This window comes from Agrilus planipennis, unplaced genomic scaffold, assembly GCF_000699045.2.
Source record: "Agrilus planipennis isolate EAB-ADULT unplaced genomic scaffold, Apla_2.0 scaffold11, whole genome shotgun sequence".
NCBI lineage: Eukaryota > Metazoa > Arthropoda > Insecta > Coleoptera > Buprestidae > Agrilus > Agrilus planipennis.
In genome coordinates this window covers 2,274,148-2,299,313 of record NW_020440736.1, presented here as the reverse complement: position 1 = coordinate 2,299,313, position 25,166 = coordinate 2,274,148, and the positions used below count along the sequence as shown (strand labels likewise).

General features: G+C 36.2%; 1 protein-coding gene across 2 annotated transcripts in view; it reads right to left on the bottom strand.

Annotated features, from left to right (window-relative positions):
- LOC108733905 (lachesin) overlaps positions 1-24,571 on the bottom strand; it is a 230,939-nt gene extending 206,368 nt beyond the window's left edge. For both annotated transcript variants that reach the window (XM_018465256.1, XM_018465259.1), the window contains exon 1: positions 24,367-24,571. The gene's annotated coding sequence lies outside the window, so the exon portion shown is untranslated. The remainder of the gene's footprint in view (positions 1-24,366) is intronic.
- Between the last annotated feature and the right edge of the window lie 595 nt (positions 24,572-25,166).

Sequence of the window (25,166 nt, the reverse complement as noted above, 5' to 3'; positions counted from 1 at the left end):
TTAAAGCTAATAACCCTGAGCCTAAGCCTTTCCTGTAGACCCCCATCCACAACTTTTTAGCAGGCTGATTAACACAAGCAATTATTTTAGGAGAATCAGGTGATATAAATTACATAAATAATCAATCCAAGCACCTTAAGCATCTTATTTAAAACTATTTTCCGCAGCTCCTAATCTCCGCAGATTTTCCTAAGTAAACATTAACCCAATTGGGCGTTGTCTGTTTTGATGTTTTCTGTTATAAAATTATATTTATTTATATTTGTAAGCACGTTTGGGTGAGTACTGTACTTAAGTGGAGTTTTTCTACAAATTTTTCTATAATTTGAATTTGACGTTAAGTTATAAGCTAGAAAATTATGTTAAAGAAGTTAATATCTAAAGCTTGGCTTCCACTGGAGAAACATTAGGGAACATTCTTTTGTCTGATTTCTCCTTATTAGACTGAACATACGTAAACTTCTTGTTTCTACTAAGCAACTAAAAGTAATAATAGTGGCTTGTTCTTTGTGGGGGCACAACGTTGTGTTTTAACTACATGTGAACAATAGTCAACATTGCTACCTTCAAGATGGCGAAAAGAGTATTGACAGGACGCAGTTACTAAAAAATATGATTTACATGTGGAAAGAAGGCTAAAGTTAATGGTAGTGTCTTAGATTTTGTAAGAAATGTCAGCATTGACATGAAATGGCTATATTAAGTCAAAGTACCCCCAGATTTAAACAGGATTTTTTTTATCGTTCGCTGATGTGGCAAGCTGCATCATCTGATTTCCCCGCGATACCAACACGCATTTGTTTGTCCATGTTGTCGATGTTCTTTTTCAATTTACCACTCACAAGCAGAAACCATCAACTTTAATTACCGAAATATATAACTCGTAGAAGCTTTGTGAAGCATTTTCGAGAGCACGCAAAAACAACACAGAAGTTCGTCAATGTTTGTCCAGTGGGAACCCAGCTTTATACAGTTACTAGTACCAGTGGACACATGTGCATAGCGATATACTTGACATTTAATACCTTCCATAGATACATCATCATCATAAGGTCGTCAGTCCTAAGACTGGTTAGACACGCACCTCTACTCTTTCCTATCCTAACCCAATCTTCGCATTTCCCTAAAGCTAGAACAACTCATACCCTTAACTATTTGCGAACAGTCATCTAATCTAGGTCTACCACTATCCCTTCTAACTTCCGTTTCTGCCTCTAATATGTCTCTGACTAGCCCTTCATGCCTGAGAAGGTGTCCTACCAACCTATCTCGCCTATTTTTTATTGACTTCCATAGAGTCCTTTGTTCTCCTATTCTTTCTAATACCTCTTCATTCTTAACCTTCTATATCCACGGTATCCTCATTATTCGCCATGTACAAAATCATTGCCTGGTGTGAAAAAACTAATTTAATCTAACCTTTTCCTTTTAGCGGCGCCCACTGTCCATGTTTCGCACCCGTACAGCGTCTTGTTCCAAGCGTACACCTTTAGCAATCTTTTTCGCATTTCTAAATTAATCGTTCGCGAACATAGAAATGACTTATGTTTATTGAAGGCGACTCGACCCTGCGCTATTTTCTGCTTTAAATCCCTACTGTTCCTTCCATACAGACTTATTTGACTTCCTAGATACCTGAAATCATCCACTTCTTCTAATTTTTCGTCTCGTATGTTTATATTCGCTCTTTCCTTACTTTTCTTCCCTTGCATACCAGTATATTTGTTTTACATTTATTTATTTTAATACGTACTGTTTTATTTAAAGCTATCTCTAACTCCTCCTTGCTTAATATCAATACGGCTATATCAACTACAAATCTAAACATATTAGTCTTTTCCCCTGTATATCTATCTGTCTTTAGTGATGTTGATCGCGTCTTCGATGTATAGATTAAAAAGTAGCGGAGACAATGTACATCCTTGTCTGACTCCCTTCCTAATATTTATTTCTCTATGTTGCAGCCCCATCCCTATAAATGTAATCCTAACAAACTGGAAAAAACAATAAGCCGGTCAGCAGACACAAAATGGCAATTGATTGTTACTTGTTGGTTAGCTCAATAATAACTGACGATAAGATGAAATTCATTGCGAATGTTTTTATTCGAAATTGTACATTAATCGCGTTTTTAATAAAAGCTTTTGGCTTATTTCCAACATTTTACTAGTAATCCGAAATTGCCTGCTGTAATAATTTCGTTCAAATTTTAAAAATGCCAGCGTCAACTGAACTCAGGTAAATAGGTTAGCTAACTACAATAACTCTATCGTAATGAAAAAAAAAATGTGAACTTCACTGTCAGCAGACTATTATGTACGCACTATTTATAAATGTAGAGGTAGTTTTTGATCGCAATTGTATCCACGCGAAATCAATCATTGAATTCGTTATCAGCTACACATTTGAACAGCATTTTAGGGCACTACCGCTTATGAAGCGCGACTGTCGGATGACCATTACTTCTATTTATTTTCTTTCCCGGCATCGAAAATCACATTACAATTGCGCCAAGATGGATATGAGAGGATGGGTGGCCGCTACAAAACATAAACATAAAATATAAACAGTAACATAGTATTATTGAACAATAATTATTACTTATTTATTAACTTATTGTCACGTATTTAAACATCTTTCTCACACTATTACCTTTTATTTAACTATTTGCCGTCTAATAAAGTGTAATTGGTGAATTAATGACGTTGTTTATCGAATTCAGAAGGGACCTCGGGTAAAAATGAAAATCGCCCATCTTAACCGGCAGGCTTCCGACAAAGGCGACGTCACTGATCGGGACGATCAGTTTTAGCAGGGGGTCAGTGTCACATGCGTACAGGCCACCCAACACACATAGTCTCAAGGAAGACCAAGTTTCTAAACGGCATATACTGGATCTTTCTCCACGATCAACTTGTATGCAGCAAGCTTCGTCTTGGGAGTTGACATAACTACTCTTCTCTTTAGATGCGCATTCTCGAAGTCGATTCCATGTTCTTAAGGAAGGTCCAATTCAGTGAGGACATCATTATGTCGGCCACCAATATCCAACTGTATAAGATCGCATTTCCAATTGTAATTTCTGCGTTGCATTCCCCATTAATTGGCGAAGTCTCTTCGGTAGTTGTAGTCAAAATCAATATTCTGGTCAAAGGTCGAATTCGCCATTCCGATACCACATCGGGAGAACGATGGTGTTGGATACCTCTGTCTCGATAACCATTCTAACTTGCGCTCCACAAATTTGACTGACCTTAGTTTTCCGAATGCCGTGTTTTGTATGAGTGGCACTCTCGACTTATGTGCTCTATTTTTCAGCAAGTGTAGCACTTCGAGCGACCACTGACCACTGTAGATGTTGAAGAAAATATAGTTGATGCATTGGTAAAAGGCCAGAACAAAAATAAACAAAAACTCCAAAGAAGAAATTGATTCTCCAAGGTTATTGACAAAAATATACGATCAACTAACTTCGCTTATCAACGAATTCGAGAACTTGAAGAAAGATTTGATAGGCTCAATGAAAGATAGATCAAGAGCAAGATGAAGGAAAAAGAAGTAACTTGGAACGAAGAGAAGAAAGTATTGCTTGAGAAGATTAGAACATTATAAAAAAAACAAGGAGGCGAGAAAGAAACAATAGAAGCGCAAGAACGTGATCATACGACACCTTCGAACAACTGATAACAATGCAAGACAGGTGATAAATGACTTTCTTAAGGAAAAATTGGAGGTTTCTGCAAGTATTGAGGAAGTTACCACATTCAAGGAGAAAAGCGGATCCACACTGCTCATAACCAAACTCGAAAATATCGATAAGAAGGTCCAATACATTTTAATAAACTGATATTGTTTTTTTATGGGGAACTCCAAATACTCTGCATTTTGAGTACAAGCGGAAATCCGCCATATTTGAAAATATTTTAACGTTATTACACACTTAACCTTATTTAACTTTTATTTCAAATATTTTTTTCTATTCTGCAGTTTACGTATATGAATGACCGATTCCGGCTGAATGACTCACCCTGTATACTTAGCAATTAAAAGTGGTACATGACTCGAAATGTCTGTTATTCAACATTCACTTTTTTGCAGAAAACAAAATACAATATACTTTTGCGACGGTTTCATGGAAATTACTACACTAATGAAATTAATGTTTCTCAATCCTCTTAACGAAGCCAAATGTTCAAAACAGATTTTCGTATCAGATTTTAACGTAATTAGTTCTCCTCTAGATTTTCGTAAATTTATCAACTTTTGCTTTTAGGTTGTTATGATAATCCGTTTTTGCTTTTATCCTTCCTATTAAAATTTAGTCTGTAGCTCTTAAATTAATTGCATTGCGATTCTAACATCAGCTATTTAGCAGCGTGCTACGGCCCGAGGTGTTTGGAACGAGAGAGACCGGGAGAACCCTCACCTTTGTTTTCCTCATTTTCTTTCATGTTCACCAACTTATTTTGTTAGGACCTAAATATCTCCTAAAGATGTTTATTTTCTGGAGCACGTGACGCCATTCCATTCAAGGCATCCAGTAAGGGTCTAGGCATACATTTTTAGCAAGATTGTCGAAGTATTTCGATGATTATTTATGTACATATAGAGAGTTCGCCAAATCCTATCCAAACTCCTATCAGGATACTGCTACTGTCAATTGATTTGAATTACGCGTATGTTGTAGTATGCTACTCGATCACCAGATGGCAGCATTAGCTCCATCATTTATTGCTTCGTTACCCACCACCACCACCCCACGGGCGCAGAATTTAGATACGATCGATTAGCACACGGCTACCGGTTTCTCCTCGGTGATCTAGACCCCCTAAAACCTTCTTCTACTGGCGGGGCTCCCTAATCCCTACCAAACACAGCAGTTTGGTATCCGAGCGGATAAACCCCGCTCATCAGTTTAGGTGCCGTTTCGTCTCCCCCAGCATGCGTGGTGTATCCGCTGCTGATACGAGTCCAACCTCAAGACGAACGGACAGGCAGGATTGTTCGCACCTGGAGCCCCCGGACCTTGGACCTTTCATAACGTCAAACTTCACCACTGTTAGAATATTCGAGGAACGGATCCGCCTCCCATTTGCATTACTTGCATTCCGGCACTGGTAAGCCATCTCGGATTCATGAGATCGCTTTGCTTCCCTACCCCAGATCCTTGACACTCATCCCGCCCATGTTACCCAGACCCCCTGTGATGAGTGTAAGAAGCCAGGCTTCGACCATTCTCCACATATAGTGGGATTTAGGGATGGGCGATTTACATCGATGTTTCAAAACATCGATACTTTTTCTCAAACATCGATTACTTTTTTTCGATGTTTTTTGTCGTCGATGTATCGATGTTCGATGTTTTTATTCGGAACATCGATATTGTGGTGACCCCTGGGGAAAATTTTTTAAAGTTACCAAATGACATTTGCAAACGCCTTTGTGAATTGTATTTTGTGTTTTTTCTTAAAATAATAAAAAAATAAAACAAAAACAAACAATGTCTAGTAACTCAAGTAAGCCAGCAATTTAATCACTATTTTTTGTCATTGCTTTTTTATAGTCATTAAGATAAATTTCACCATGAATCCACTAATAATACCATCATCACCATTAAATTGAGGTTAAAAATATCACATGATTTTTTATTATTATTTATTACTTATTTATTTATTTTATTAGGTGGAGAATCATTTCGTGGCGGAAGGATTGATAATCATTTATTCATTAGTCAATTCCTTTTTTTAAATTATACCTGAATTAAAATTTTTAAAATTTAAATTATCCCGCCATTCATGAAAACATCGATTGTTCGATGATTTTCAGAAAACATCGAACAATCGATGTAATAAATATGATTTTTTTCAACATCGCCCATCCCTAGTGGGATTAGTTGCGGGTTACCTTAGTTTTATGGGTGAACGTAGTGTGGTCTACCCATAGAGATCGCCTCGCGTTACCTTCTTTTATCGGCTTATGCTGCACACGTGGCAATTTTGCTGTCGCATGTCTCGGATTTTAATACCAGATACTACCACAGACTGCGACATCTGCCTGACTGACGAAATTGGTTTAAATTTGTGGCCAACTAACAGGTTTTTATTATGAAAATTGCAAATTACGTTCATTTCTAAATCAAATTGAAGTTGATATTCGATCTGTTACAACTGCATGTCCCCTCCTTATTTGAACTTGAACTGGAATATCACCAGATTTTGTTTTTTTCAATGTTTCATACATTGCAGGCCTACCAATCAACTCTAAATAGAACTATCATTGTTACCATTATAGAGCCAGCATGACATAATTCCATATAAAAATTCTTTATATAATAAAATTTCTTGTTCGCAATAATTTTCTTTGCAGCCAAACAACAAGAATAGAAAATAGATTTCTCTGTGCTGTTTGAAAAAAGTTACAATAGGATTGTTACTATGGCAGTTCATTTTTCTCCTGAAATCTCCTATTATTTGCTCAACATCATAAATAAACTATATCGTTATTATACAAAAAAAAGCAATTCTTGAACGTCAACCGTCTTTGTACAATTTCCATTATTCTCTATGTAAAGGTGAACTAGAGCAACATGTCCTCCATGTTTCTTTTTTTCGTGATCAGCCAGAATATACCCATTCATTTATTTCGTTTTTCTTTCTAACAAGCCAACCCGTTCGTAGGAAACGTTTTGAGCCAGAAATTCTATTCATTTATCACACGACTCGTTTGTGGAAAGAAAATAATGAAATCAAATAAATGTTTCAGCATGTCTACAGCAGCGCAATGCATGCAAACTTTTATGAATAACTTGCTGTTCTCTCCGCCATCACCATTCGCCATTTTCTAACTCAACAACAATTCACAGCGGTTCCGTGCTGTGCGCTTGTTTGCTACTGACATTGATCAAATACTTTTGGCGACTGCTAAATGTCTCGTTACAAAACATTCCATAAATGCTACCCCCAGCTGGTTTCCGGTAATGAAACTACTACAACAATGGCAAAAAGAACCGATGGTAAAACAAAAGTGTATCGTAACAACCTCGTTCCGGGTATCTCACTAGCAAACTATCGTCAGGAAAAGAATACAAACGGGATTTTGAAAATTGAATTAACAAACCCATGACGTTCTATGCTATGTCTTATTTACTGCAGAAGGCACCACGGTGAGGAAACAAATGAAAACTGTATAAGAATAAAGGCTTTCACGGCCGGAATCCATAGTAGAATGAAGATACCTGTACTCCTTTTAACTTCTCTTCCTACATCTAATATCTCTCTGACTAGACCTTCATTCCAGAGAAGGTGTCCTACCAACCTACCTCGCCTATTTCTTATTGAATTCTATGGAGTCCTCTGTTCTCCTATTCCTTCTTATACCTTTTCATTTCTAACCTTCTTTATGCACGGTATCCTCATCTTTCGCCTGTAACACCACATTTCGAATCGGCATGTAGAGCAACATTAATGTCATCATTGGAAGACGAATCGCGTACATACTATTGCTCCTAATTATTCAGTTAAGAGCAAATCCACAGAATATCTGCAGTAGTTCTGGTGGGAACAGGGAGCAAAACCACTGGTTTGCATTTATCTTTCATTCATATGGTTGTTATCCATTTTTCATTTTAGAATGAAGATTTGGGTTATAGGGCCGTGGTCTAAGTGAACTGTTCTGTCCAGACGTTTCGTCAGCTACTGCGGCTGACATCCTCAGTGGTAGTGCTGCATTGACAACGTAAACGTAGATTATATCTCGAAGTCTCGACAGCGACTGGGTCCGCAGTCCGCAGTCCCCAGTCCCCAATCCCCCAGAATAGTTCACTTAGACCACGACCCTACAGCCCGAATCTTCATTCTAAAATGAAAACTGGATAACCACCATCAGAAGATAAATGCTACCCAGTGATTTTGCTCCCTGATCCCACTAGAACTACTGCAGATTCTATGGATTAGCTCTTAACTGAATAATTAGGAGCAATAGTATGTACGTGGTTTGTCTTCCAATGATGACATTAATATTGCCCTACGTGTCGATTCGAAATGTGGTGTTGTGGTGATAAAGAAGGTTAGAAATGAAAAGGTATTAGAAAGAATAGGAGAACAGAGGACTCTATGGAATTCAATAAGAAATAGGCGGGATAGGTTGGAACGACACCTTCTCTGGAATGAAGGTCTAGTCAGAGAGATATTAGATGTAGGAAGAGATGTTGAAAGGAGTAGAGGTAGACCTAGATTACTGTTCGCAAATAGTTAAGGATATGGGATGTTCTACTTTTAGGAAAATGCGATAATTAGCCAAGGGTAGGAAAGAGTGGAGGTGCGTGTTCAACCAGTCTTAAGAGTGACGACCTTATAATGATGATGATGACCATAAAGATCATTCTTTTATTTGTTTTTGCATTTATTATACTTTTACCTGTCATGTCTTTCCCATGAATACTTTCTTTTATTTACTAGATCGTCACATTTCTCCGTAAACCTCGCAGACTGACGCGGAGCTGTAAAAAAGTTGACAACTGGTATATTAAATATTAAAGCCTAAAACTTGAATGACAGTACACAATTTCCCTTAATTCCGTTTCATACACACGATTTCATGTAGGCTTCAACAGCCTTTTCCTTGGCTAATGCCTCCCGCATACAGCCAAGTATTTTCCTAAAGCTCAATAAGGGAATTGAATTTTTTCTCTTTTGTGATGTGCTCTTAAGCGGGCTATTTTGCAGAATTTTTGGACGGGAAGATTCGGCTCACGTATGAATTTCCTCAAACCCTCTTATCTTAATATTCAGCTCGCTGATTTCCAACACACTTATACTTACACAATCACGCTCCAGCCGGTTGGGATTAGGGGCTGATCTGTATTTCCATGCAAATATAAAATTCTATTTTATCGTAATAACAACGGAAATCTTCTTGATGCCATTCAAATTTGATTCCGAAAGCATGAACTCACTTACTCATGTCGTTATCGAGAACTACCACAGGGTACACTATGAAGAGTCCTCACACTAATTACTCAAAATAACATTTTTCGGCCTGAGGGTCGGACATAACCTCAAAAAACACTTCAAAATCCACTAAAACCGTTATTCATGATAATCTCAAACGATTTTAAACCTAAAACCCGTAACCTATCAAGTCTTCCACCAGATATATAACTACGTAATCCTTTACTTCCCTAACCCTAAAATCTTTACCATATTAGTCTATATCCCCGTAATCACAACACTTAATCAGTCAATATTGCTATTTAAAAGATTATGAAGTTATACATTTAGTGGAAGAGTTGATTGGTTAAGGGCTGTATGTTTAAAATCGTTTGGGATTATTATAATTAACGGTTTTAGTAGATTTGGAAATGCTTTTTGAGGTTATGTGCAAACCTTGGCGTGCTAGGGTTATATTCGCCTCGAATTTGGATTCATTGACCGCAAAAACATACAGTATACATCGTCACGCCGAATTTTTTTTTTGTGTGACTCTTATGTTTTAATTAATTATGAATTAAATTAAAATTGTGTGATGATTGTATATAATTCATTGACATTTGCAACACTGTAACATCAGCTGGTGAGTATGAAACAGAGCCTTCCTTTTTAACTTTCCTTTCCCTGGATCAGAAATATTCTTCATCTTATTACAGGCAGTGTCAAAGTTTATGGTCAATAAATAATTTGTTTGTACAAAAACTATTGCTCACTAAGTAATCCATACATTAATTTATTTTTGGTGTGACTGAATTGATATTTTGCAATAACAAAAAAATATTTTGGGTATCATTGGATCTAGCTATACTTGCCTAACGACACAAATTGAAAAGGCAAAAAGGATGTAGAACAGTTATTTTAAATTAAAATTTAATCAATATAATAGAAACAATTTAAATTTAGTCTTTATCGGACCTCCCTTTACGTTACTATGTCTCACATTTACTCAATGACATACAGTTGAATTCATTATTTTAAGGGTAGGGGCGAGAAGAATCAAGCTCCTTTAGGGTCATTTTCTTTTCAGGTATTTAGGAATTACCATTACTTATAATATTATGTACGTAAAATAGTTTTAGAACCCACTGTTTCTCTGCAACATTTAGATATATTGACAATAAACAATAATTGGAGGACTATACAAACGCCGTATGCATAAATAAAATAATATTTGTTCGACTTTGTGCTAGAAAATTGCAAATCTGTAACATAGTGTGATATTCACGTTACAAACTCTATCTACACCTTCATATACATGCGTATAAGTAATGGAATTGTGGAAATATCAAACGCCATCATAAACAGTCTTCTACGACATTTACTGCAAGTTTCATATACGTCTATGCTAACACGATCTAACCGTATTACACGCGCTATAAAGCATAAATGTCTCGATAAAGATAGTTACTATTCATTGACTTTTGGTAATAATCGCGAAAAATTGCATTTTTATGGATGGCAATTGCAACTATGTATGCTTTTACATCATTGGGTGTATAGTACAGAAATAACGAATACCAAATAATCATCATCATAAGGTCGTCAGTCCTAAGACTGGTTGGACACGCACCCCCACTCCTTCCTATTCTGAGTTAATCTTTGCATTTCCTTAAAAATAGAACATCCCACGTCTTTAACTATTTGCGAACAGTAATCTAATCTAGGCCTACCTCTACCCCTTTTAACACCCATTTCTGCCTCTAATATGTCTCTGATTAAACCTTCAAGAATACAGTAATGCTCTGTTTGGTCTCATATTTTTCGTCTAACGTTTTTTAAGTATTATATAAAGGCACAATTTCCTTCACTAGTTTAAAAACATCGATATCGTTTGCATCCCTACATGTTTGGCGCAGACTCCAAATTACTTATCATCATCATCATAAGGTCGTAAGTCCTATGACTGATTGGACACATACCTCCACTCTTTCCTATCCTGAGCTAAACTTCGCATTTCCCTAAAACTAGAACAACCCACATCCTTAACTATTTGCGAACAGTAATCTAATCTAGGTCTACGTCTACCCCTCTTAACTCCTGTTTCTGCCTCTAATATGTCTCTGACTAGACCTTCATGCTTGAGAAGATGTCCTATTGTAGCGACCACGAACGTGATTGTGTTCTATCGGGCATACGTGTGTGTGAGCGGCTTATCGATTCGCCGACTAGCCGCGGGCGCTTTTCTTCATGTGCGCCGTATCTGTAAACGTGTGTGTCGCACCTGCGTTCCGGGAAAGCAATTAAACCATTCAAAGAAAACGAGACTTCTCTGGACGGCTGGAGAATGTTCCCGAAAGAAGGCAAGGGAGTATAAAAAGGACGAGACGATCGCCGAAGAGTAGTAGAAATTAATTGACCGTTTCAGAAGTGAATCAAGAGATAAATTGACAGTGATAGAAGTGAAATAAATAGAACAGTGAATAATAACAGTAGTGTAAATAAATAGCATTCTTCTTAAAACTTTATTTGTTAAACCAACGAACATTACACCATTAACCTATCTCGCCTAGTTCGTATTGACTTCCATAGAGTCCTCTGTTCTTCTGTTCTCTGCAGTATCTCTTCATTTCTAACCAAACAATAAGAAGTAATAAATTATATAGTAATTGATTCCCATAAAAACTGTCAATAATGTAGAACAAATAAATTTCAATGGTAATTGCTGTTAAATATTATTAATTAGTCCAAGACGACGTTTCGCTTCAATTTGGTAGAAACCTTTTCAAGTCAAATTAACTTTTAATTCGTAAACAACAAACTTGTCTAGTGCTATTGGGATCCGTCAAATGGGAGGAGCCTAAAAACATGGCGCCGATTAGGGAAAATTTATCGTAGTTCCTATACTGTACCGTGTAATTTCCAAGTTTTTAAATTACGATAAAATGATAAGTATTGACACAATATGTGATTGGGCTGACACAAAGCCTCGGAAAGGAAATTTCGTTGAAGGTGAGCGTGTTTTTAATGCCAATCACATTATAAAATTCGGAAATAACAAATCCGGAAGCTAGCCTTCAAATTCCGTCAAGTTTACTGCCTACTTTTTACAAACTTCGGATTTAAAAAGTGATTCACGTTATATAATTGGTGAGGTGATTCTGGGTGATTTAAGCAATATCATATCAATGACTTGCACGTGCAAAGCCGATTTAAGAGAACGTTGCAAACACATTATTGCAACTTTGTTGTATTGCAGCAGGTAGGTTCTTAACCTCAAAATACTTATATCGTATCATTAGAATTGTGTTAAATCAATTACACAGGAATAAATAATTTCTCACTTTATAATTTTAGTATGATTCTAGTTTTAAATATTAAGGTTATGGCTGATGGTAAATACTTGCTGAAATATAATCATGTGCATTAAAATGACGTGAACAAATTTTTATTCCGGAATTCACTTCTTTGATACCTACTGCTTTCATCCAAGCTTCTATTAGTTTACTTTTTTCTCTAATTTTCCGAATATATTTTTTACATATATAAAACGGTTAGTTTTTATTGGAAAGTAGTTAATGTAGGTGAAGAGTGAAGATCTATGTCTGAAGTGCTATTGCAGCTTTTCACTGAACATATTAACTTTTTATTTGATTTAACTTTAGAAGAAAACTTCGTCGACTCCATCATCAAAAAAAATTTTACTTTTTTAACGTGTTTTATTATTTTAATAAACAATTTTACAATTTGCGTGCACAGTTCCTATGTAAATTTTTCCTTCATTCGAGTTATAAATTTTGCCACCAGATGGTGTATGCCCATTTGACGGATCCCAATAAAAGAATTCCGCATTTACCTACAATTTGTTTTTTATCGGATGATTAAATGAAACAAATTACGTGTTATAAAGGTTCTCGTGTTTTAGTCCCAGAGTACTTCTAACCCCCACAATATTTCTGGGGCTACACCACAGCCATAATAATCCGTAACCCCCTCAGAATTCAATCTTCTTATCATTAATTTAATGTTATACATCCGCAAGATTAATGCCTGCGAATTAGTTTGACGATGAAGAAGTGAAACGACGTTAAATGGACTGGCGAATGAGTGATCGTGCTCACAAACCCTACGATTTCGATTTCGAATCCACTTTCTAAATAGCCATTTTTAATAGCTATTCTCTTTCAATTATTATCTCCAGTCAAGTAAAGTATCGATAAATTACCAACTGACGCTATTAACTACTGATTTGAGGTCTGCATCATACTGCATGCTTTAACAAATTGTTATTCTAAAGAATTACCATATTTATTGAGGTGTGCGTGTAGACAACCCACCGTACGCCATGAGCCTCGTAATGGGTTGCCTAGATCTCGTCAGTAAGAAAGTGGACCAAATTCTCTATTTCCCATACTCTGGAATCCTTCCAGAATCACCCGCTTACGACGATCGAACGACTGACAGCAGCGATCAAGACCAGCCACCTAAGAGTTAGAGTGAAACCTCCGACAAGAATCAGTCCTTTTTAAGGCTCTTCTCCTTCGCTGTGGATGTGGATTAACAACGTAAAGGCTTTGAAGTTCCATGGAAAACAAGAAAGGTATCCTGCACCCAAAATACAACAACAGCGACAGTAGTAACGTCCAGCACCTACGAGATACTACTACAGGAATCTAGAGAATCCACGGAAGAATCCCAAGCACCACCAATGAAAACTGGGTACAAACCTGCAAAATCTTCCGATGTAAACAAATCAACTTTGATAAAGCAGTAAATACAAAAGATGAAGTTAAAATTCACACGAAAACTCACCGCGTCCACAACAGGCTGACTGCCCTCCTCGATAAAACCAACATCTACCTCTACATGTACACGAGCACCGTCAATAGACCTGTAAAACACGTCATAAAGGGAATTCCGGGAGAACAGACAATGTGTAAACATTTCGAAAGATGCAGGAATATCCGGAATAACAGTACAGCAAATGAAATCCAAAATAAAGGAGATCCCCCTACTCCTACTAACGACAAGAAAACAACAACGACAACTACGGATTAAAATGGAAAAATACCAACAGCAACAGTGTCTTAGATGCCAGCGTATCGGGCATATACAACGAAATTGTAAAATGCACCCGAAATGCGTTGAATGCTCTCAACCACACTTCTCAAGAGACTGTACAAAACCAAAAGAGGAGGCAGCGACTTGTAGAAATTGCCGAGGTCCATACCCTGCTAGCTATCGGGGCTGTCCGGCTTTCACCAAAGAATGTGTATAGAACCCTCACGTGTTTATATGTTACCTTATATGGTTATTTTAACGTGATGTAGTTATGAGGTGGTAAGGTATGATTGGGTGTGTAATAGTGGAGAGGAAAAAGTGCTAGGAGTGGAGGATAGAAGAGACTGAAGTTGCGGAGTTACGGTGTTGAACACCGGCGACTTCAAAGATGCTTTCCTATTACGTAGTGTCCAGCAGCTCTGATCTATTTCGATTATTAAGGGTGAATAGCGAAAAAATCTAGAGCGGGAAGAGGTGTCAGCTCTAATTTGGAGAGCGTCACAGAAATTATCATCTCTACCAGATGAGTTAGAACTATTGTGGTTTTTTATTGCTCATTGTATCGAGCTGTTTTTGCTTTTGGTTCACTAGCATCTTGTTTTTGTGAGGACGATAATTCAGACGATTTGTAGTTTGAATGTTCTTTGTTTATCGTTGTATAAAGTTTTTAAAATAAAACTTCTCTTTTCTCATTTTAACCGAGCTCCGAGTTTTATTTATAACACCCTGACCCCACCCCAGTACTCTTCAACTTTTATGTTGTTGAGTTATTACAAGTGCTATACAGAGTCGAATGATGAAAATATCGTGGTTGGAAAAGTTACAAATGAAGAAGGAGAACGTTGAACATAGGGAGCTGTGGACGTCAATAAGGAAAAGAATGATAAGACAGGATGAAAGAGCACCTCCTGAGACATACTTATCTGAACAGTAAAATTTATTAAAATAAGTAAAAAGTATGCAAGGAGAACAGATTTATTTCTTCAGATCCTTGAGAATATCTTCAAGTTAGCAAATTGAACGGATATAAGTACATATATAACAGTAAATTAAAATAATAGGAAAACGAGCATAAAGTAAAGTTTCATTAGTCTAAGACCGAGCAGCATGGCCTAGAGCAGTGTTTTCCAACCTTTTTTTCCTCGCGAACCAAAAGAAAGGTCCGAAAAAATTTAACGAACCCCTTATGTAGTCGTTAATGACAGGTAAAAAAGGCAATAGAATTTGATAGAATATATATTTTTCATATTGCAGAATAATTGATTATATTAATCGTGAAACATTTAAATAAAACATTAATAAGACTGAAATGATGTAAATGTAGTAAACTGCCTTAATTTGATATTTATTTCCAATTGTATTGTAAAAAAAATTACATAGAAGGGAAAACTGCTGCAGTGATTTTAAATATAATGCAGAACATGATACTATTCACATTGATAAAATGTTTTAAAAATAAATAAATCTTTGTAATAGAATAGAATAGAATGTATTTGATTACTTGAATAAGAGGAATAAATTTTAATGTATAAAATTGTTGATATATATTTTGATATTGATGAAGTAATTTTGAAAAACAGATAAGGAAAAAAGAAATGAAAATATTGAAATTTATCATAAATTTCATAACAAACAGGCATTTTATTGATGTTTTAAAAAATCCGCCATTACAATATTATTTTCGCGAACCCCCTCTGTAAACACTGCGAACCCCCAGGGGTTCGCGAACCACCGGTTGGGAATCACTGGCCTAGAGGTTTAGACCACTGCTTAACATTTGGGAGGACGCTGGTTCGATTCCGGATTCCAAAGATAATCTTTCATTCTCTTCTGTCTTCATTTCGGTCCGTCTCATCTTTCTCACCCGAACCACCACCCATTCCCACAATTTCTGAAAGAAGGCCGAAGAGGGCCTTCCACCCTACCTTCCGGAGAGATTGCTTGCCCACCAGCATTACTGGCTGAAATTAAACACCCAAAAGTTTTTTTTTAGTCCAAGAAAACCCTAAAACTACAGAAAACCTTACAGAAAAGAATTATCGACTTAGATAGAAACGAGTTTCGTTTTGATAGAAAAGTGTTTGACTTGGGTAGAAATGAGTTTGATGCAGTGGCGTGAGTAAGAAGAAAACGACTGTGAATGATGCCTAAGGTGAAACGGTTAAGGACACTTACAGAGAAAGACTTGATCATTCTCCGTTGATTGTCCGCCAGTATTTGGTCAAAAAAGCTGCATCTCCCCTTCAGCTCGGATTTAGCCCCTCGCGATTTTGTCTTTACCCAAAAATAAGCTATCTATCTGGGGAACAAGAAGCAAATACCTGTTATTTGAAACAAAGACCCCCTTTTCTGTTACAAATACTCAGTACAGTATTTTTGTAGCACCTCTAATGTCAACCAAGTATAAATATACATAAATCGTGGAACGTTTGACGTTTATCTTGTAAAATTTCACGGATAATTCCAACTTCATTATTTTCACGTGAGCCAAACTATCGATAAAACCTTAAAGACGCGTCAGATACATCATCTCTTCGAAAGAATTCTTTCTCGTCGAGTATAAAGTATGTATACGTATACAAAAACAAGGATAAGGTGTCGAGAGAGCTGTTGTTTTCTCAAAGAAGTCCCCTTTTGGACGAAGTGCTGTCGGCGTCGTTTTGTTACGACCATTTCATACCCTCAAGAAAAATATGCTCAACCTAAAAACGGCGGTCTCAAGATAACAAGAGAAAGGAGTTCGTCCTTATACTTCGTTATTATATTTTACTTAGGGTGAGTATAGTTCACTCACTCACAAAGGCCAAAAGGAGAAACGGATAAAGGCATAACCACATTTTGAAGAAACAAAAAAAGAACAGTTACCTAAAGGAGACATTCCTTTGTAACTTTTTGTGCACCATTTCAAAACCTTCATCGTAATAATAAAAAAATCGAATTTAAGTTTCAATGGTATCTCTTTTTAGTCGTGTGCCTGTAGGTATTTCCTTATAGACTTTAAGAAACAATTCCAATTAGGCATCACATCTAGTAATAGGAAAACATACTTAAAAGTCTGAATTAACAATTTTACATACTGGAAGTAATGGTGGAGTAAATGTAGTAAAAAAAAGGCATCGTTTGGAATAATTTATAACTACCTACATAAAAATTCATAAAAGCTTTTGAAATATGTTCTAACCAAACTATAGTCCCGATTGCTATTGTATGTTAAATCTCCATTTGTTTGTTAATAGCAAAAAACTGCAAAATTAGCAGTTAAATAATATATCACATGAATTAATCGAGGAAAAATCATGAAAGTCAAGTACTAGGGGTCTCTGGGTATGCTAATTACGAATTTGATGTCACATTTGCTTAATTCAAAATGGCGGATACAAAATGGCCTTCCAGAAAGGCTAGAAATTAGAGGAACGTTCGTCAAGATAGGTAATAAAAATTTGTGGGGATTGAATTAATTTTTATTTATACAACTCATACAACATAATAGTCAAAAAAATGCTTGACATCCAATAAATTTCAACAGCCAGACATAATTTGAGCAGACGATTTAGCAATGAGACATCTTAATTACAATCCGACTAAAGCAGAACATTCCTAAAATCACGTGAAGCAAAATTAATCTAAAGAAATTCTTCTGCAATTCACTCACGTAAAAATGGAGAAACAGTCGTCACCTTCAAAAACAGCAAACTCGTTCGTTACTTATTATAAATTAAAGTTACCGAGATACGTCAGTCTAACCCGTATCCATAAACCCCGAAAACCACTGAATTATAGATGTTGTTATGTCAGCAATGCTTCACTAAGGGTGTTCAGACATTTTTTCCTTTTAACTCTAGAACCATCCAATAAATTTTAACGCAGTTTTCGCCGTTGTAAAGACCAATTGAGAAAGAGTACGGCTCGGACTAGACAGGCGGTTGACATCAACACAAGAATTGGTTTCAGTGAGGATGCAATTGATGTCAGCTTGTGACAATCAATGTGACACTACCGAGCGGCATGGCCTAGACAAGTGTAGACCATTACTTAGCATTCGGGAGGACGCCGGTTCGATTCCAGGTCCGTCTGCCTTGGTCCAAGTTTTTCTGTGGTTTCCTTGGATCACTTAGGCAAATGCTGGGGCAGTAATATTCCACAGATAATATTTTATTCTTTTCTGTCTTGATTTCGTCCGTCTCATCTTTCTCACCCGAACCACCACCCACCCATTCCCACGATTCCTGAAAAGAGGCTGAAGATGGCCTTCCGCCCTACCTTCCGGCGTAGTCCAGAGGAACTGCCCGCCCACAGCATTAGTGGCTGGTGGGAATGAAACACCCAAAGGGTTTTTTGTGACGCTTACATGCCGCAATACAGTTTAGCATTCTATATCTTTAATGAAACATTTAATTTTACTTCTAGTGACTATTTATAATCAGTGCAGGCTGTAGTAAAATAATAACATAGAGCAGAGGCAGGAATGATAAATCTATCTCTATAAGCTGCTGTTGATGTACCGATGAATGCATGGGATAAAATACTTTTAAAGCCGTTTCAGTATGGGTTACTGGGCTGAAAATATTGACCAAAAGCCCGATTTCTTGATGATTTTACAAAGGCAGTTTCTGTGAGCTGCGAGAGTTAAGTGAACACCAAACAAGAACTAAGAAAAACTTTTGGGTGTTTCATTCCAACCAGCCAGTAAGGCTGGTGGGCGAGCAGTCCCTCCGGACTACGCCGAAAGTTAGCACGAAAGGTCCTCTTAAACCTCCTTTTAGGAATCGTGAGAATGGAAAGGTGGTGGTTCAGATGAGAAAGATGAGATGGACGAAATGAAGACAGAAGACAATGAAAGATTATCTGTGGAATATTACTGCCCCGGCGTTTTTCTAAGTGATCCAAAGAAACCACAGAAAAACTTGGACCAAGGCGAACGAACCCGGAATCTAACCGGCGTCCTCCCGAATGCTAGACAATGGTCTAAACCTCTAGGCCATGCCGCTCGATTACCGTACTAAGAACTGACATTACTTTTATAGTCCCTATATCCACCGACATTCCCCCTTTCTCTGACTAAGGTCTGCATTAAGCTACAATTTATATTTATTTTCTTTTGATTTAAAATCTATCTTCGGTTTGAAATAAAACAACACGAATTTCAATTTACATTATTTTAATTTTGCTGAAAATGACATAAGAGGTAATGGTACTCAATCTCTTACACTCTCACTAACTTATAAATAAACATTGTTTAGTTTTTTACTTAATTAATGTCAGACGTCCAAATGCCAATTATTTGGAACTTGAATGGTTTATTATTAATCCTACTAATTTGATAGTCTGGCTATCAAGGTTATTTAATATGTCCAACCGTCGATATTGTTTTGACAATGTATATTGTAAACTATATCATTACTACTACTAATATTTTTACGGATCATTACTATTATTATTGAAAACAAACTTTAGATAAAAAATATTATAGAATAGATTCCGATAAACTAAAAAATGTAACGTCAAATTTTAATTGGGAAGAAATCTATAAAATTATATAGATTCCTGACTCAGTCATTAAAAAATTTATATATATAGCAAAATGTTTCGCTAACTGTTCCAAAAAAAAAGTAAAGTTAGACTAAATAATTAATAAAAAAAAGAGAAGCTCTCGGATAACTGTTGGTTTGATGAGATCTTATCTTTCAAGAAAATTTATATCGACTACTGATAGTAATAGTGTCCTAATTCCGATTTTAAAGTGAAACTTTTATTACATCGCCTCTAATTTTTTTCGTCCATCTATCACATGTCGCATGACAGCCGCCGCGGAGTAGGAGTAAAACTGAAAGGCGCCCGGCATGAGCCAGCATGTGTGGCATTTATATTCTCACTCATTCGTGCAAGTGCATGACAATTACATTTACAGACTGTGAAACTCAAAGCTTAAATAAGTTCAAAATGATTCAATGATTTAAATAAATATTGTTCTCAGTTTTTAGCATGCATCTATCATCTGACTGATTGTATTTATTATGTATTACGTACTCTCATACGCAGATTGAAATTAAAATTTATAGTTAGATATCTTGTCTACTATTGATTTTCCATTATCATTCCCATTTTCCAATCATTAAGGTAAGTTTAAGAACGCAATTTTAATTTTAATACCCTGAAAATTCACAGTTAAATGCCTACAATCCGAAAAGATTCACTTGCATAAAACCATACAATTTGTTTTTTTTTGATAAACTAGCTTATTTTTACCCCATTTCAACCTGTCTACAGGGCGGTCCAAAAATTACTCAACATGTTCATTGTGGCCAAATTATATATAAATTTAATCGAAATTTTTTTTCAATAAAACTTTTTCCTAGTTTTATTCAAAATAGTTTGTAGCATCTAAATTTGATTTGGCTACTACACAGAGTTTTCAAAAGTAGAAAAAATGTTTTGTTTTGTTGAAAGGCAGCACACCTAAATATAGATTCAATCGAAATAATGTTATAAGAAAAAGTTGTTTAAAATTCCCAAATATGGGGCTATGCAACAAAACGCGAAGATATTCTAATGTTTTTTTTTTTAAGTCAAATGTCCCAAAAAGTTCGCAATGGACATTTTCATTATTATGGATTAGACTCAAAAAAAATTATCGGAATAAGTTACTTTATCGTTTAGTTATGATCTTAATTGTAGCATAGGAAAATCATACACGATATTAAGAACTGTTTGTGGTATGGAAATTTACTTTAATAAAATTACAATTATCCGAATGATGCCATATATTACCGACTAACTTAAATTTTTTCTATCTTTCGCATTCGTACATTTACATAGCCCTGCCTGTAATGTTTAATTTATTTAGTCTAAACATCATTGTTTATATTTATCTTAGACATTCGTTATTGATAATGTTTACATTCTCTATCCACATCGCTACAGAGTTTTTGTTGCACTACGCTATTCGATAGACACTTATGCTGTCAATTCACGCACAGGACCGGCTTCATGCGCTTAACGGCGCTCACCATGCGATTGTTTATTGCATCTAGTCTATACCCTCCAAAGCTCGGCACTTATTTCTGTTACACCCTGTATACCTGCATGCGTGTATCAAATCGAATATGCAGAAATAAAAGTTTTACTTTTTCTTTATTAGTGTAGTCTCTCAGTACCCACTCGTGTAACTCAGAAATTGCGGCAGTTTCCAAATTTAATCAGAGCCAACAGTTTCAACTTTCAAAAAATTTTAACATTACGAACAAGTTACTGAACCTTTCTTCTCTTTCAGCTCATTGGTTTCAAGATTGCTTTATACCTATAAAAGCTTCCAGAAACTTCACAAATAAAACATGAACATTCAATAAAGTTTCCGCGCCTTTCACGGAGAATGTTAGAGAACGGATGAGATTACATTGTGCAATTGAGGGAACTTTCTTATTTCAAACTCTCACATTACCCTCTTGCAAATAAAAAAAGGAAATTATAATTTATTTAACTTCATAATCAGGAATTTTCTATTCATTATGACTCTGTTACACTTAGCAATACACCAGTACATTTATATGGAAGCACAAAAAAGAACACAAATTTGCCTAAAATACATACGAATAATAAATTAATACAAGGATTTTATTAATCTGGGTTCGAAAGCTACAATTTAGGTATTATAAATTCCACGGAATCAGACGTACTCTGCATTTTTCCCGGTTAAACTGGCAACAATAGTATATTTTACTTTTACCAGAAAGTCATAATTATCCTCATCATATACCTATATTAATACAATAAGAACTCATGTTCATGTAGAGATATTCCGGGAGAGATGGAGCACCGGGTGAGTTGGGACATTTCAGTTTTCGCAACAATAGTTGAGCTCGGAAACGTTGCTGTTAATCAAAGGCAGTAGTGTACACGTGTTGCATCATAGACTAAAGATTTTGGCGTTAAAGCATTTAATAGGTAAGTTATGCACAAAAATAGGTTTGAATGGACCTAAAAATTAATTGAACCATGTAAACAAGTTGAAATATTTCATATTTATTTGCAATTTTTGTGGGTGTTTTAAGATCAAGGTGGTCGTGGGAATTGTTGAGGTTATAATCAGGTTGACAGAGTTGTATTTAGCGAAAATTACATGTGACGACTTTCCTGTTAAATTGGGAGAGATGGTTCGTGTACCATCTGTCTCGTAAAATAGAAAAGAATCCTACTTTATCATCCCTCTAGGAAGAGAATCATTCAGGAACTAGCAGGCTAGGTTCAGGCAAGTACGAGTTAAGTCTAAGAATAAATTCAAGAAAATGATACCCCAGAAACCATGTTAGACAAATTTAATTTATTGAAAAGGCTAGGAAGCGAGCGAAGCAGGTGGCAGCCATTTTAACATCATCGGAGCACATTGAAAAAAGAAAAGGTGTCAGAGAATCAAAACAGGCGAAAACAAGACAGAAGGCTATGAACCCAGTAGACGAAGATTAAACCAAAAAATAAAAAGAGAAAGGTGGTGAAGAATGCGGTTACAAATGGGTCAACAACGGATGACGACAATTCAGATTTTACTCTACAATAATCTAGCGATAGCCATTCAGAAGACGATTCAGTGTAGTGCCTCCAATGCAATGATACCTACAGCTGCTTAAAGTATGTCAATTTTTGTGACATGTGCGGAAAGGTTTTATGTCGCAAACATCATTACATGTCAGGCTTTTCTAATGAACCATCTCACCCGTATTTTATTTTTTTTTATGATTTCTTTGAATTGCAATAGGTGCTTATTGAATTATGTTTTTATTAATTTTCCATACTATTATTGATTTGCCTCATTATGCCGTCATCTACCGGTGCTATTATCAGTAAAAACCACAGCCACCTAACTACAAAAACGGCAATCCATCGTGTTAATGTTTTATATGAAATTGGGTCGACATTGATTGTATAATTGTACAAAAGTACCTGCACGAATCATAGAACAGAAAGAGATCGTTGGAAACAGGCGCAAGAATATGATACTGTAAGTCTGGGATCGTGTTGATGTGCCAACAAAATTGTGTCATAAACAAGAAAAATGCATCAAAAGTCGTACAACAGTCTAAAAACATAAATTAGACAAACTATTAATAAGTTGCTGAAATTAATGAAAAATATCACAGTGCCAATTATTCGTACGGACACACCTCCTAGTATATATATTATTGCAATAACACCTCAAATGTATTTATCCCTTTTTAGCATAAACTAAGCAGCTGGTACATACAAATTTGATGTCTTCTTATTGAATAAATATTAAACATACTTTCAATTAGCCTAAACCCTTATTAAATTATTTTTTAATAAATTTCTTTATTAACATTGAATTGCATAATATGCTGCCATCTACCAGTACCATTGTGTATCTACAACGTACGTAGATATCGGCAGAAGCTTACAGCGGTTATTTCGGGAGTCCCCCGAGCGCCTTAGCACTATAGTAACTCACAGACGTTGCAAAGGTATACAGTAACGCTCTAAATCGTTATATTAGCGAACGCAGAACGTAATATCTAGATTCGCTGATGAGTGTAGTAGGTACATAACTAATACAGCCAGATAGCCAGTTGAAATAATTGCTCCACAGTTATAAATTTAGAATGGTGTTGTTGTGTCAACGAAATTGCGTCGTAGATAATAAAAAAGTAGTTATCGAAAGTCGTACAACAGTGATTAAAAGCACAAACCATTGAAAATTTTAAAGATAGCAATCACCATGCGATTAATTAGCACGGTCATAGCGACTGCTTTTTATTAGCAGCATTTACTTATTTTCCGAGTAAGGTCGGTGACATTTCAAAAAAAAACCTTTTTTTAACTTCCTGAGTGATCGCAAACAAACGAATTCGGCTGAAATCAAAAGAAAACTTCGGAAATAAGGTAAAGTATATAGGATTAATTATTTCTTGCAAAGATTTTCTCAAGAAATAATAGTTGAATATGATCCAATAAAATTAATTGACAAAGCAGGAGGGGAATAAATATTACCGAAGGAGGAACATACCTACCATGAAGGCCAGACACAACAAGTTAATTATAAATTATAAATTCCACCCATAAGTTAGCTCAGGATAGGAGAGTGGAGGTACGTGTCCGACCAGTCTTAAGACTGACGATCTTATGATGATTATCATGATGAATCCGTAAGTTATACATATGTATAATTGGAATAATGGGAAACTTATATAATATAATATATGTACTCTACAATTTTCTAACAAATACAACTGGAAACCTTTCTTGAATCGTAATTTTTTATTCATCCTAAACCAAACACAATGCACACAGAGAAAACGGAGAATCTGAACAAATTGAATACGATAAACCGCCACAACTTTTCGAAATGATAAAGTGACAGACAGGGCACAAGTACCTGTAACAAGGATGCTCAATCTCGCTGCACCATTTAAGTAACAGTTTAACTTTTGTGAGGTTTTTCACGCACTTTAATTAAATTTTCCGCACTTAAGCAGCAAACACTTCAATAGTTATAGAAACTAGTCAAGTAATAAAAATTCACTTATCACTACTACAAGTATAATTATTAAAAGACAAATAGTTTGAAGGTACTTCTTGGAAACTCGTTTTTATCAAACTCGCGCGCGACTACGTTGGGCGCCGTACCACTTGCACCCCTTTGCACGTGCTTCGTCCTGAGCGCACTGAATCCTCGACGGCTCCGTGAAAACTCGCCAATGCAGCATCCATGCGCGTCCAATTGGAGGGGTGTCGGAAATTCGCACGGAAGGCTGTTCACCACCAACAACGACGCTCATTTTCTTTTTTCTTTGTGGGAAAAGTGAAAAATAAACTGTTCGTTCGAAACACAGCCACTTCTTATTTCCTTCGTTTATCACCACCGGCAGATTGGATACATTTCCTGTAATGGCCTTTTGATGACGCCGTAACATCTTCAAAATGCCACCTACCAACTCAAATTGAGGCCCCGAAGAGAATAAATTGTCATAGAACGACATGGGCGTGTTGTATTTGCGAGTGGATAGAAACTTGACCATATTTTGCAGAATTTAAAAGTTTTCACTTCAATAATCTCGATAAAATCCAGGGGCGCTTTAAAATGTGACCCGGCGGCTCGATAGATAGAACCAGGTCAGGGTGTCACTGTCGGATAGAAGCTCCTAGCTAAATCACTGCCTAGGAAGATGTTAATGA